Source organism: Dendrobium catenatum, unplaced genomic scaffold (genome assembly GCF_001605985.2).
Source record: "Dendrobium catenatum unplaced genomic scaffold, ASM160598v2 fragScaff_scaffold_1132, whole genome shotgun sequence".
Taxonomy (NCBI): domain Eukaryota; kingdom Viridiplantae; phylum Streptophyta; class Magnoliopsida; order Asparagales; family Orchidaceae; genus Dendrobium; species Dendrobium catenatum.
Window position 1 is genome coordinate 582,837 of NW_021319594.1, and position 8,682 is coordinate 591,518.

The 8,682-nt window shown below is 35.8% G+C and overlaps 1 protein-coding gene across 6 annotated transcripts in view; it reads right to left on the bottom strand.

The window, feature by feature from the left end:
- The window catches only part of LOC110111041, a gene marked incomplete at its 3' end in the record, with an annotated part of 35,424 nt that extends 31,835 nt beyond the window's left edge, over positions 1 to 3,589 (bottom strand). For 4 of the 6 annotated variants that reach the window (XM_028698766.1, XM_028698770.1, XM_028698768.1 and 1 more), the window contains 1 exon segment: positions 253 to 3,488. 6 annotated transcript variants of the gene reach the window in all.
- Between the last annotated feature and the right edge of the window lie 5,093 nt (positions 3,590 to 8,682).

An 8,682-nucleotide genomic window follows, 5' to 3' on the forward strand; every position in this document is an offset into this window, starting at 1 on the left:
ATGAGAGAGTGCTTAATAGAATTTCCTTTCCACTCCAGAGCCTGCCCATACCCATACCCACAGCCACCAACGTACCTGGGCACCCACACCCACCCACGTACCCACCCAACCCAATGTGTATGGGTGGGTATGGGTATGCCCATGGCCATGGCCTCGTGTGTATGGGTGGGTATGAGTATGCCCATGGCCTCGTGGGTGCGTATGGGTGGGTACTCAACATTATGAGATAAACCGATTTACATTGCTAATTACCGTATGCCATATATTACACGCAATCCTCACTATGCAATGCGCAGCACCGAACTACACTGCGACCACTGTAAATTCTGATATGCGGCTTCAAAGTTTGAAGTCATAGCACAAGCCTTAAGGCCATCAGTTCGTGGCGAAATGCACTCAAAAAGCATGGAAAGTGGGTGGGTATGGCATCCCGAAAGTAATCATGGGTGGGCGTGGATGAAGCATGCCCATGCAGAGCAAGGGTACACAATGGATACCCAACCAAGATCCCGTGTAGGGCTTTGCTTTCCACCTTAAATATTGAGACCAATCCACGTTATACAACCAAAAAATTGCCTGAATAGCCTAGGAACTGGAGCAAGATTTCTCCATATTCCATAAAATCCTGTCAACCCGCATAGAAGGATTTAGATTAATAACAGAAAACATTAGAAGCAATAAGAAAACCCGGAAGCCTCCAGTAACCACCATGACTTATCGACCAAAGCTTAACAGAGAAAAGTTTGTCCATAATAACATCACAGCTTGGCCCCAAGCATTCCCACATAGAACAATCACCAGTGCAAGGGTCAAGAAACAGAGAAATAGAAGAAAACTAACTGTTTACGTTGTATCCAGGCTACTTTTACTGCCCTACGCTTCTATTCCTACAACACTATAATACTATCCTTCCGAAAGAAGAAAACTAAAAAGTTCGGTGAATATAAGCAATAATTAATTTGCAGGTGTTAGTAACTTTAATTGATAGAAATCTTAAAATTCATTGCATTATTACATCTCTTCTATACTTCAACATTTCAAAAAAAATAAAAACTGCTCCTCAAACAGTACATTAATCTTTGCTCATCCCCCTCTTTCTCCTTCATTAAGAAAAAAAATTCTCCACACAAATTCAAAGAGGGGGTGGAGGACCAACAGATATTTCATATTTAAAGCTTTTTAACAGAACCCTTACACTTATGGTGTCATAAGCCACAAGCATAACGAGTAATAAACAATACGGGCAAGAAGAAGGATTGGGTTTTCATATAAATCACAGGCAAATTCCGGTCATCCTTTTGGGTGTTTTTTTTTTAGAGGGGGGAGGGGGGGCATCATTAAAAACTAGGGAGATTTACATACATACCACTCTATACTATTCTATTTGCATATTTAACATCTAAAACTTTAATATTACATACGTATCACTCATAGTTCATTTTTATATCAAATATGAGTGGTAGAAATGAAATATATGAGTGGTAGAAAGGAAATATGAGTGTCATATGAAATATATGAGTGGTAGGAAGAAGAGGACCCATCTGAACTCGGTCAGAATCCAAGAAACTCGGTTAAAGATCTGAACCAGGCCAGAAAAAGAACACCCGGTTGCCTGAGCAAGAAGGCAGAGACCAACCAGGGCGACAATAAAAGGGCCAAAAGATGACAGATCATCATTGTCCAGATCAAAAAACCAGCAGAGATAAGCTGTAGGAACCCAATGCAGAAGCAGATAAAAGCCAACCACCCTTATCTTAAGAAGTTTTGTACAATACCCCATTCTTTCCATTTAGACAGTTTGATATTCGCAGCACGTTTGACATTCCAAAGCAAGGTAAAAAGCTACTAATATGATTCCCATATCTTCTAGAATTGCGCTCTCCAAATATGATAAACCAAACAAAAAATCAAAAGAATGCTATTACAAATAAACAATTATATATCTTATGCATACTAATCGATACCATTCAGTGTATGCATTAGCACAATCCGCATGTCCTCTGCGAGCATTCAGGGCTTTTAATATTCGCTTGATTTTGTGGTTTCCATAAGAAACAGATGAACTTGTAGCCACTAACGCTCGGGGCTATTTAAAGACTCATTGTTCCCAAACAAATCTTTATACCTTCCACCACCTTCAAACCATCAAGTCATCCTAATCTAGGCATAACCCTCCTAACCAACTGAGACCTATATAAACCTTAAGGTCAATGTCCGCTACTACTTACATGCTCTGACTTAGGATCCCTAAATGAATTAACATTCCCATTCGAAATCCTAGCTTCATTGCTGTTCAACTAGGGTTTGCTTTTCAACTTCTCCATTTCTTCATGGCTGTTCGACTTCGCCTGCTTCGCATCCCGTAGAGTTTTGAACGAGTCGCTAAAAAAACTTCTTCACCCCATTCGACGACGTTCCCTTCGTGTCGGATCGGAAGTCACGAAAAGCTCGACAATGTTCTTGTTGTTGGATCGGAAGTAGCGACGGGAGCTCGCTCGATGCGAAGATAACCATCCTTCTCCCTTTCGCGCGCTTCTTCGGCCAAATCCCGTAAATCCGCCGAACTCCCGGATTTAATCCGTAATTTAAGGCAAAAATATGAAAACGGCGGATTTATTTTACCGTGGGATTTACGTTCTTCTCAAATCAGCATAAATCCTGCTGCCAAACAGCCCCTTAATTTCTCCAGGATTTACTAAATCCTACTTGCAACCAAACAGCCCATAATTTAGGGTTAGTGGTTACCAAGAAACTCCAAGAGCACGGAACAAGTCTCAGAGAGAGAGAGAGAGAGAGAGAGAGAGAGAGAGACCCAAAATGCTTTTCAAATCCAGCAAATAAACAAGGGAGGCAGCAAGAAAATAAACTCTCATCGGAATAATAAGTGTAACCGGGTTGCCGGACAAGTGAGAAGCAACGCCCCTCCCCTCCCCCGCCATCCTCGGTGTCTTGAAGAACGAGAACAGGAAAAGTTCATCGTTAGGTGGCATCGTCCCTTAACGGAGAAATTATTCTGTGCGGAGTCCGGACCCAAGAGTGCACACAGTGTGTGTACACTGTATAATTTTATTTGCAATGGCAGAGTTGGCATCGTCTCTATCAATGGATGCAAATAAGAACTTCTAGGCTTTGAAAATGTAATTGGGAATAATTAAGCGTTATGTACCTATGCATGTAATTAACCATACGACCAGATCCCCATTGTTCAGCCCCTTCGCCTAACAAGATCTAGCCAAACAGGCTTTGCATTAGAGAGAAATGTAGTTTCTGGCACACACACAAACACACACACACAGACAGAGGGAGATCCTCTTCTCTTCCGATCTATCCTTCAAACCCCATTAGGGTTGCAAGGCTTGCTTAACAATAACCTCCCCAGGCAATCCTCGATGCATTGCTTACAATGTAATATTCCTTCAATAGGCCATGACCAACCTCTGATTCAACTTTCCCGAAAATTATTAGGTCCAGACACCGGAGGTAGCTCTGCGTTCGGACGCCATCAAAAAGGAAACTGGTTTAAGGGAAAAAAAAAAAAAACTCACCATTATTGCATCGAATAAGGACCAAACCCTAACAGGCCCCGTGAGTGAGAGAGAGGGAAGCCCTTCGCCAATCTGCTATGCACCGTGATATATAGAGTAGTATGTTCGTAGCGAGTCATGGGTGCCACGAATGAATAAAATAAAAAATTAAGTATTAATTATGTACTATATTTTATAAATATTTTTTAACCAGAGAATGAAAAAGAAATTCGCTAAATTTTACTCTAAAATTGTTTTTTATCAAATAAAAGTATAAAACACCTACAGGCTACAGCTTATTTTATGCTGAATTATTTTTTCAACAAATCAAATAATCCTGATCCATAAAGAGTAGTAGAAGAAATATAATAAATAGCACCTAGGCCCAAACACATCCAGGAATGAAACCAAGGATTCAATAACAAAAAGCCTATTTCCTCGTGGAGGTCAGCTCCATGATTTTTTTATTTTATTATATTCTAATAAAAATCAAATTTTAATTTAAATCTAATAAATATATATTATTTTTAATATTTTTTTAATCAAATCTGATTCAATCAACCAAGGGCGGAACTCTATATAACCTAGGGGGGCAATTGTATTTTTTACTTTATTCATAATATTATATATAACATTTTTAATATTTAATTATTTAATTATTTTTATATTAAAATTACCCCCCTCAAAATTGGAGTTGGTTCCGCCCCTGCAATCAACCTCTATTTTTTTAACATAGGTAAAAGTTAAAAAAAAATCTCCATTACCAATAGCATAAACATAATGGAGAAATTATTTTGTGCAGAATCCGAACTAGTGTACACATACTATATATAATATGTGTACACTTGCAGTCCATACGATTGTTCTCATCCATACTCCGAACAAAATAATTTTTCAACACAATGAGCCTTAAAACAAGCCACTTCTTGTAATTGTTTATAGGAATCACTTTTTTTTTTTTTTTTTTTTTTTTTGTAAAAAAGATTGTAAGAATAAGGGATTAAAAGTAGCCACAACAAGACCAAAAAAGGGGGTCATAGCACAAAATAAATAGCAATACAATTTAAAAATCCAAACCACTTAAAAAATGAATGAAGAGGGAAGGAAATTTGCAAGAATAGGCTCAAATATATTTGTCTTCACACAACGCTATAAATAACAATAAATAGCAACGGTAATAAAACAAACTACTATGGAGTGCAGTCATGGCTTTGTTTTTTTACCGCAAAGCAAGTAGTAAAAAGAGTTAAGCCATCAAATGATGCACGAGCGTATTCAAGGAATTTTAGGGTGTCCTGACGTAGCTCTACGTTCGGACGCCAGTAAAATTGTGTCACGTGCTCTTATTCTTTACCAAGCGGCCCAACGACCCTATCCGGACCGGACCCGGGATTGCTATGTATTGGCTAATTTGTGCAGACCGGGGTATTGCATAGTATTGCTCGATATTGCTCGTCAATAAGGAGAAATATCATTCTGTCAAGACTAATACCAAACAATACCCTGATTTTGCTAGGTATTTTGCTAGGTATTGCTAGGTATTGGTCTTAACAGAGCAGTATTTTCTCGTTATTGTCAAGCAATACCTAGCAATACCCGAACATAGCAATACCAGGTTCCAGTCCAGGTCGGGTCGTCGGGCCGCGCGGCAAAGAGTAAGAGCACATGCGGCTTATGATCCATTGGAGTGCTGATATATGTGTTAAATGGTGCTTTCACATGGACAATAGAGCATCTAGCTAGCAATTTTTTAACGGAGCTGAGAGTAGAACTAACAAAGGGCTATTTTTTAGATTTTAAGAAGATTTTATGTGATATGTAAGTAATTATTATAGTTTGAATATCAGGCATGTAATTAATAGCATAATTTAAAGTGTTAAGTATATAAATCATCATATATTTTATAAGATGATTCATGTCATGATTATTCGACAAATCTTACGTTATTTGTAGACGACCTAACATAACCACCGACTGTCCACATTAAAGATTTGGGACCTGACAACGACATTGTTCAACCAATTTTTATAAAGAATTGAATGAATAAAAAGAAAAAAGAGAAAAAAAACACATAAAAAGTACATAGCAATTTTGAACTAACTACAACCTTACAAAAAAACTTTCATCTTTTGTGATTAACATTTTTACTTCGGATAAAAATCTTACATGCTTGGGAAAAAGTTGTAAGAGATCATAATTAGAATTTTTTATGAGGAAAATTCAATAAGGGAAACAAAATCAAAGGATAAGGTCTCAATTGCAATAATCTATAATATCTTAGGAGATACACGATCATTTATTCCTCGCAATTGAAGAAAATGAGATTATGTTATATATTTTAGAATAATTGTCTAATTTCCATTGCATGGATCATAGAAATGTAGTGTCCGCTAAAAAAAAATCTAATTCCTATTGTAGGGATCTTAGAAATTGAGTGTATGCTTATCATTGTCTAATTTTTAATGTAGGGATTATTAAAGTTAACTGTCTACAAACGGATAGTTTAAACTCAATAAAAGGATTAGATGTTAATAGTCAACTTACAATAATAGAATGAATGAAGTTTGACAATATATCATTCAGCCAAATGTCTAAATTAACTGTTCTTAGGCTCTTTAGAATAATTTCATCGAGCAACTCGGTTTGACTACAAACAAACAAGATTTAGAGACAATTTCATCCCTCAATTAGTAAAATCAAGAGTTCAATATATCTCATGTGTTTGATTTGAGCTTATTTGAACTCAAATTGAATTATTTATAGCATTGATAGATTCGTATCATCGAGACATTTAGTTCGATTATAAGTTTATTGAGATTTTCAATTAAAATTTTTTGTCTTAGTGAGCATTAATTAATTTCCATCAATGATAAATCTGAGCTAACTAATAACTAAACTTTTGATGAACTTTGATGATCCTAAGTTCAAAGGATTTAAATAATTCATTTGCTACCCAAATGATGGTATAAAAATATTATCGCAAAAGGTGCTTACTATCTCACTTAAAGTTTGATCTTACACGAATCTAAAAGTAAACACACGGCTGAGATGCTACTAAAGTATAATTGTGTTTCAACACCACTGAGACTTTATAAGAAAATAATAATAAGAAGAAGAAGGTAAAAGCTTTAAGAAAGCTTTGTGGACGTGAAAAAGCTGTGAACAAAAGGAATCAGTAAAGTTTTGAGCAGTTGTAAGCGAAAGGAACAAATGCATGCTGCAGAGGAAAGTTGGAAGAGATGGACAGGGTGGGGCCACAAAAATCATGAACAAAAAAATTTGACAAAAAATAATAAAGTATATACGCGAAGATTGAGTGATAAAATTAAAATAATTATATTTATCATATCATATGGAATGTTAAAATATATTAAAATAATTCTATTTCACATCTCATTATTAGAGCCAAGAGGAGCTTAAGATCAAATTTAATAATGCAAATAACACGACCGTAGAGCTTACAAGACAAATATCTGCCACGGGTGGTTTCTGTTTGGGGGGCGAGAGAGGAGCGAAAGAGAAAACAAAATAGTTGTTGTGACTTTAAAGTTTTATAGTATAAAGATTATCAACAAATTTATTTTAAAAGATATATAGTCACGTCAAATTTATTTTTGCAGCTTTATATTTTGAATATATCTAACTATTTAGATTTTATTTGAGATAATTTTATTACTGTTTTAAAGCATTTTTTTAACTGAAAATTTTCTTGGACTAAAAATTTTATACTAAAAAATAGTTTTAAAAAGCAGTAAGAAAGTCATCCCAAACGGAGCCTTAAACTATATTGTTAATTTGTGCTTGATTAGATTAATTCAAGAAAAAAACTAATTGTAATTTATATTCCTCTTTATGTCTCTTTCTTGAGAAATTTAAATAATTGAAGCCAATAAATTATTACTATAATTATAAATATAGCTGTTCTTTTTGGGCGCCCAATGGGAATGGGAGCTAATCAGTTGACGAAACTCATATCTCTCTCATCATATCCCCTTGATTTCTGCAAGCTCACATATTCTTTCCTCCGTTGTTCCGGACAATCCCATGCCCCTCAACTATGGCAAGTTATTGCGTCCGATCACCTGACATGCGGACATCCAATCTGGACACGCCACCTCACTCGGATGCACTTGGCCCCGGTATTTTTGAGTGACGTGGCGCGTTTTTATTGGTGTCCGGACGAATCCTGACACCTGACAGGCTGACACAATAATTTGCCCTCAACTACACGCGCTTGGCTCATCGCCTATTCTTTCTCTTCTTGTTTGGCCCCCTTCTTCCCCCGAAATTCATATTTAAAAATTTAGGTGAATATATTTTGATAAAAGTATATTAAGAATTATTCTTATTAAATTGATCCCACAATGAATATAATGCAAGAATAGTCATTCAAAAATTTATTATAAATTTAATATCGATTAAAAGAATTTATATCTAAATAAAATGATTTGTTTATATTAATGTCAAAATAAATATAATAATTTTAAAATTATCATAATCAAGACCAAACTAAATTGTTGCCCTTCAAAAATTTATTATAAATTTAATATCGATTAAAAGAATTTATATCTAAATAAAATGATTTGTTTATATTAATGTCAAAATAAATATAATAATTTTAAAATTATCATAATCAAGACCAAACTAAATTGTCTATTCGTTATGTGAAAACAAGTCCCGACTCTTTCGCGTTTCTTCACGCCGCGTCGCCGCCTCTAGCCTTTCTTTCGCAGTTTCGCCGTTTCTTCGCGTTTCTCCGGCGACGCAGCCGACCGGCGGCGGCAGACCACGGTTGGAGCCTTGGAGCCCTCGACGTGTCTTACTCCGAGTATCCGAGAGCAGCGGCGGCGACTAGGAACTTGGGAAGCCGTGACTTACTGACTCATGAGGTAATTTTTTTTAACAAAAACCTGTTTCACGGTTTCACCGAGACACTGAATTAATTTTTACTTTCAACATTTAGAAGTTCTTAAATCTAAAGTAGCTGATGTCTCTAATTTAAATTATGATTTATGCATTCATGTTTTGAGTTTTCTGGGTAGAAGATAATTATAAAAATCTGAAAAAAAAAATTTTTTTTGGGATTTTTCATGTTTGCCCGAAATTTTCAAAGGACCAGATATATTTAATTTTGTTAAATTTTTTAAGTTTTATTGTT